The sequence below is a fragment of the Austrofundulus limnaeus genome, unplaced genomic scaffold (assembly GCF_001266775.1).
Source record: "Austrofundulus limnaeus strain Quisiro unplaced genomic scaffold, Austrofundulus_limnaeus-1.0 Scaffold118, whole genome shotgun sequence".
Taxonomy (NCBI): Eukaryota; Metazoa; Chordata; class Actinopteri; order Cyprinodontiformes; family Rivulidae; genus Austrofundulus; species Austrofundulus limnaeus.
Window position 1 is genome coordinate 1,028,801 of NW_013952520.1, and position 6,619 is coordinate 1,035,419.

The 6,619-nt window shown below is 39.4% G+C and overlaps 1 long non-coding RNA gene across 1 annotated transcript; it reads right to left on the reverse strand.

The window, feature by feature from the left end:
- Nucleotides 1–3,497: 3,497 nt before the first annotated feature.
- LOC106521900 (uncharacterized) lies at nucleotides 3,498–5,865 on the reverse strand. Its single transcript, XR_001310723.1, has 4 exons — nucleotides 5,713–5,865; nucleotides 5,010–5,201; nucleotides 4,826–4,922; nucleotides 3,498–4,317 (listed from the first exon to the last, which is right to left on the reverse strand). It is a non-coding gene; the product is annotated as an uncharacterized LOC106521900 (long non-coding RNA).
- Between the last annotated feature and the right edge of the window lie 754 nt (nucleotides 5,866–6,619).

Genomic DNA, 6,619 nt, shown 5'->3' on the forward strand with positions numbered 1-6,619 from the left:
AAAAAGTACAATATTTGTCTTTGAAATGTAGTGGAGTAAAAGTAAAAAGTTCCCAAATAAATAACTACTCAAGTAAAGTACAGATACTCAAAAAATGTACTTAATTACAGTAATAAAGTAAAAGTACTTTGTTACTGTCCACCACTGAGCGCCTCCCACCTTTTAAGATGGAAATGACTGCTTATTGCTCGATCTCTATGTTGCTCAAGAGCCCAGTCTTGTTGGGACATACGGGGTAATGTGCATGAACTTGTTAAAAGGTCAACATGTGTGTACTCAAGGGGGATAACATGCACATCAACAGCAAGACATTCAACCAGACAAGTTTCAGATTGTCTAGAGTTTGTTTGATCAGCAAGATGTTTCTGACAGATGGCTTTTACAACGTCTGACGAAACTTCTGCATCACCCATCTCATTGGAAATGTGAGCTATGAATCACTCTATGGTGTGGTCTTCTTCATGTGTTGAATCATCAAATCCATTCTCAAAGTGCAGACGTCTAGAGAGACCATCAGCATCTTGATTTTTCTTTCTTGCTCTATACTGGATCTGAAAGTCAAATGTGGAGAGGACTGCTAGCCACCGATGTCCAGCTGCGTTGAGTTTAGCAGTTGTCAGTACATAGGTTAAAGGGTTGTTATCTGTTACTACTGTAAACCTAGCTCCATAAAGATAGTCAAAGAACTTGTCAGTTACCGCCCATTTAAGAGCAAAGAACTCAAGTTTATGAGTTGGATAACGTTTCTCACACTTTGAGAGACCCCTACTGGCAAAAGCGATAACTCTCAGCTGGCCATCTTGCTCTTGATAAAGTGCTCCCCCCAACCCATGCAAACTTGCATCAGTATGAAGGATATAAGGCTTTGTTGCGTCGGCAAATCCTAAAACTGGTGCAGTGGTGAGTTTCACAATCAGAGTATTAAAAGCCTCATCACATTTTGATGTCCATTTTTCAGCAAATGGTCTTTTCAAGTCATCTGCTGAAGTGTGTTTGAACTGCTGTTTGGCAGCCTTCCTGGGTGGAAAATACCCCATGGTAAGGTCATTGAGGGGCCTTGCGATTCTGGCAAAGTTCTGGATGAACCTCCTATAGTATCCTGCGAGCCCCAAAAAAGACTTTAGTTCTTTAATGTTCTTAGGTGTTGGCCAAGTTGTCAACGCTGAAGTTTTCTCAGGATCTGTCTCAACACATCTTTCAAAAACCATATTCCCAAGGTACTTCACTGATGTTCTGAAGAACTGACACTTTTCAGGAGAAAGTTTAAGACCATACTCTTTAAGCTTCCCCTGGTCATGCATGAGGCGTTCTTCATGCTCCTCCAGTGAGCTGGAAAAAACTATTAGATCATCTAGAAACACTAGAACTTCTTTAAGGTTAAGGCTGCCCATGCACTTCTCCATCACACCCAGCAATGTGCTGGGAGCGTTAGTCACGCCTCGCGGCATCCGATTAAACTCCCAGAAGCCCATTGGAGTTACAAATGCCGTCTTGTACTTGTCCTCCTCTTCAACTTCAACCTGATAGTATCCTGATTTTAAATCCATGACAGAGAACCATTTTGACCCTGTCAATGCCGAAAAGGCCTCCTTGATGTTTGGCAAAGCATAGGTGTCTTTGATTGTCTGATTGTTTAACTTGCAATAGTCAACACAGAGCTGGATTGCACCATTCTTCTTTTTCACTACCACGATAGGAGATGCAAAGGGACTTTCAGACTCACGGATTATGTTGGCATCACACAGTTCTTTTAGGTGTAACCTGACAGCCTCGTAGTCTGATGGGTGTATTGGCCTCGGTCTTTGTTTAAAGGGAGTAGGATCAGACAGGCGTGTCCTATGTTTTACTGCAGATGTGTGGCGATAGTCTAAATCATGTGTAGCAAACACATCTGACATTGAACTTAACGTCTTTATTACTCTCTCTCTCCATTCCTCAGGGAGAGATGTATCTGTGAAGTCAAATCTGAGCTGGCTGGTTGTAAAAGGTGAGTTAATGTTTTGACATAAGGCAGTCTTTTGAGCAAGATCAGACTGAGATCTGGTTTCTGTGTTTTTTCTCACTGTCGACTGAGGAGCTGAAACTGCGAGAGACTTATAGAGTTCAGCAACAGTCAGAGTAGCAGGCACGGTGATGTCATGTGATCTTTCATTCTTTACCAAAATGGGAATCTTGAAAGATGTTGTCGATGGGGCTGTCATAACATAGCTGCAGAACACTAATCCACCAGGCAAGATGGAGTCTGCCTTTTCAACCAATAGGGAACTGCCTGGAGAAACTTTGATGTTTCTGGCATAACCTGTTAAAACAGCTTTTTGTCCTGCAAGTACATTTTGACTCTTTTTCTTTAACAACTTTATCTTTCCTACTCTACCACTCACTCGCTCTTCTTTGTACATGCCATACATTTTCCTGATAAGTGGCACATTTTTACACTGCACTTGCTGGTTGTGAACACTGGTCTTTTTAGAGTTTGTATAAATCTCATGAAGCACATCTAATACATTTGTTCCAACCAGCACTGGAACTTTTCTGTTTGATCGACAATCTGGCACAATCAAAGCTAAAGTATGCACTTCTTCAGGTCTCCCAACAATCTCTTCTGGAAAGAAAAGCTTTACCTCTATGTAACCCAGGTAGGGAACTGTCTGACCACCCACACCCTGAATATCTAAAAGGTCTCCTAGAGGTTGGATTGGTTGTGAATGCAAGTAGAGCTTATGAAATTATTCTGAGACAGTTGTCACCTGAGAGCCTGAGTCAAGAAGACAGATACTTTGAACTCCATCAGTTAAAACCTTGGCTGTGTTTTTGATCCCACCAATGCATCAAGGAGTGCTTCATCTGATGTACATGCAGGAGACTGACTCATATTGTTGATGGTTATCAATTTCTGATCCTGTTTTAAATCTTGCGCTGGTTGTGGTGCCTGCCCTAGTTGGGTATCATGCTAAGCTTGCTAACTGTTCCACCCTCTGACTGCTGCAGGGGCGTGTCTTAGAGAGAGGCTTTTATACCAGAACACAGCCGCTGTGACGAAATCGTGGAGAAGACACGTCACAGAGGAGAGCCGTTAACCAATATGCAAATTAGCCTGCAGAACCACTGTTCTACCCATATGTGCAGCAAAAAGACGTTTTTAGACCAAATATTACAGATTTGAACAAATACACACAAAAACATCAAAATTAGCACAGAAACAGTACTATATAACATTTTAGACACATTCTAGACAGTTTATCAGCTAAAAAAAGTTAATTTTGGGGTAAGTTACTCTTCAAATGTAACAGTTTCATAGGTTTATGTAAATTTTAGGGAACGTAATTAAACTTAGTATAATATTTACATTAGCCAAATACTGATTTTATTGAAATTTGCAAACTACATGATTATAGCTACAACAACAGTAGATATATTGCTCTTCTCTCTAGGTGTACTTGATGATGCCCTTGATTACATAAAGGATCTCAAGACCAAGCTGGTGAAAGTGACGTTACCAACTCTCTTCATTTGCTACTGTGCTTCAGATGATCAGATACGGTTTTACACTAAATTTCTATCCGACAGCATGATCTGGATCTTTTGGGAGTCTGTTGAACCTTCTGCATCCCGGCTGGTGTACTGGACCAAAGCACAAAGGATTGATGAAGAAGCCTGTCCTAGTCCCAGTCCCACGTGCAACATGCCACTGATGATTTTTTTTTAATGTACCGGTACTCTTTCAGGGTTGCAGTTGGCATGAAGGCGCAGCTCATTGCTGACATGTTTAATATGAGCTTTGCTACAGTCAGCAGAGTTACAATSACCTGGGCAAATTACATTTTTATTGTTTTTTCATCAATCAATATGTGGATTAGCAGAGAAAGTCAAAACAAGGCATGCCCCACAGATTCAGAAAATTATCTCCAAATGTACTTGTCATTCTGGTCTGTACAGAGATCACACTGAGAGAGCGTCATCCCTCACCTTGCTGTCAGTCAGAGACCTCCAATTATAAAAACTGTACAACTCTGAAAGAGTTGTTTGGTGTGGCTCCCTGTGGTTTGGTTACCTTTATGTTTTCCTTGTACACTGGCTGCATCTCTGACAAGAACTTTTGATAACAGATAAACTTTGTTCAATTGCAAAGCAAACAAGTAAAATCTATTTACAATAAAAAACACAATTTAAATTAATTTAAATATTTATTTATTTTGATCTTAGATGATGTCAGCTCTATATTTGAAAGTCCATCCAAAACTAGAGCTATCAGAGGCTGAGGCTGCAGCTGGCATAGTTTTTCCTCACAAGCAATGATGTCAGGATCAGAAAGTGGTCCTAAAAGCACAAAAAATAAATTATTACATGTAAAAAAAACATAAAATATAAGAAACAATTAAACTTTTTTTGACTTTCCTCAGTTATTTGCATATTTATACAGTAAAGGTGTCAAAATACTTTTAAATTATTTCAAAAGGATCAGGTGGTGTGTAGTTTGACTCTTTCCCCACAAGGTGAAATGTAAAGGGAGTAATCCTAATTTAATTGAAAGTTGATTATTTTATTTGTTATTATCATTTCAAATGAACTTAAAAGGAATTTTATGCTTACAGAAAACAGTTGGCAAAAGTACTCTGGGCTGGGGGGAGAATGAATCAATGCACTGGAGAAGAAATTCTTTTTAATCAGCTTTAATTCAGTTTGTTTATAAGTATTTTTGTCTACTCGTTCGTGTGAGCTACGTTATATCTATCAGTTCATATATCATTTGTTGATATCTCAACTGGTTATTTCATAAACAATGGTCTTTTTAAGCAGCTTTTGTTACACTTTGTGTGATATTTACCTGCATAAGCTCTGTAGAGCGTGGACCTCAAACCGTCCTTCCCCACRGTTCTTGGCTTTCGGACCACTTCTTAAATGGCAGGTTCTGGATGAATCCCCTAATGATTAAAAAACAACAGTCTACCATGAGAGAGGATGACCATATCTTATTTTTTAGAAATTGTGATAATGTCTTAAAAACTCACCTGTGTCCGTGGTCTGTGCCATCTTTGTAAACTGCTTGTACAAGCAAGAGCAGGTGGAACAGCAGGTAAATGCAGCTGGGAGTAGTGTGTAGTCTGGTAAAGAAGGGCCAGTAGATGGTTGCAAAACCCTTTACCAGCCACACAACTACACGAGAAGGCCAGCAACTCCAACTTCTCAACTCCCAGAGAGATCTATTAATGAATTAAAAGTGTTAAGAGTGCATGCGTATACTGTACTGGTTGTTACTGGACAAACTCTTTATTAAATAACAAATCATATGTAGGTAATTTGCTGCAACAGAAGCAGAAAAGAAACGGTGAAACATAAATATGAACTTATAAACATTAGCCAACTGGCTTCCTGTCTGTCTTTCCAAACCTGCAGTCTATGAGCCTCCTTATTCTTCCTCATGGACCTGAAGCACCTAGCKCTTACAATCATCTGTCCCTCAACATATAATGTCACAGACGCAAAAGATAGATTGACATTTTACTTACAGGTGGGTTACATAACTGCATTTTATTATTTATAGATTGTAACAAATGCRTCCTAAAATACTAATATATACAWATTTGTAAAGTATAAATGACACRTCTGAGCTATGTCCAACCATTTTAAACACYACAATYCGCAAACTTAGTTTGTCTATGTTTGCTAGTTGCTAGCTAATGCTAACGAGTTTAGCATTTCTTATTTTCTTACCTTGATAATGGTGTATAAATWCTTCATGGAAGAATTTGTAACCCTTTTCGACCTTGTTGGTTTGTGACTTYGCCTCCGTCATTGCCTGTACATCCACAAATGTAATCGTGGGCAAGTTTAACAAACTTTTCTGAGAATTGCAACCATTTTCCAWTAGCCGAAGCAAGAACTGGAAGTGACAGGACGCTACCAGGAGTCACTTCCGGGYTTTGTGAAAAAGGTCTATTGTAAACTCATTCCTAGGCCCTTGCCTCCAGCAGTCTAAACCTATTGAAGGGTATTTTGTAACTGATAACTRAATTGTAGATACATTCTTATAGCTTATTTTTTGTGGCTCTGAGCATGAGATTGAGATTTTAGAACAGATAATGAAACATTTTCAACTGAAAACGGAACCTGGTTTTCTGTGCAGTTATTTAGACATCCTATATTTGAGCACTAACAAAATAGTGATTCCAGATGTGATTGGATGACCCTGAATATCAGAGTTGAGTTTGTTTTTGATTGCTGTTGATGAGAGCGCTTTGATCAGTCGAATGCTGATGTGAGGTGTGTCGGCAGAATGACTCAGGGCGCAGGCAAAACCTAAAATGTAAAATAAAGTTTAATAAACAAAGGAGGGCTGCAGTGGCAGCAACAACTTACAAGGATTACTCTCAGAAAAAGGCACGAAGAACATGAACACAAGAGGACACCACCCTGGCTGGAAACAACACAATGATCAGACACAGACTGAGGACAAGACACCAAATACTAGGGGTGTCCCGATATCACTTTTTCACTTCCGATACGATACCGATATTACAACTTTGAGAAATGTCCGATACCGATACTGACCGATACCGATATTGACCCGTTACCATAATAGTACAAGTCACACACTTTTACCTACTTTGTAGTGTAAAAT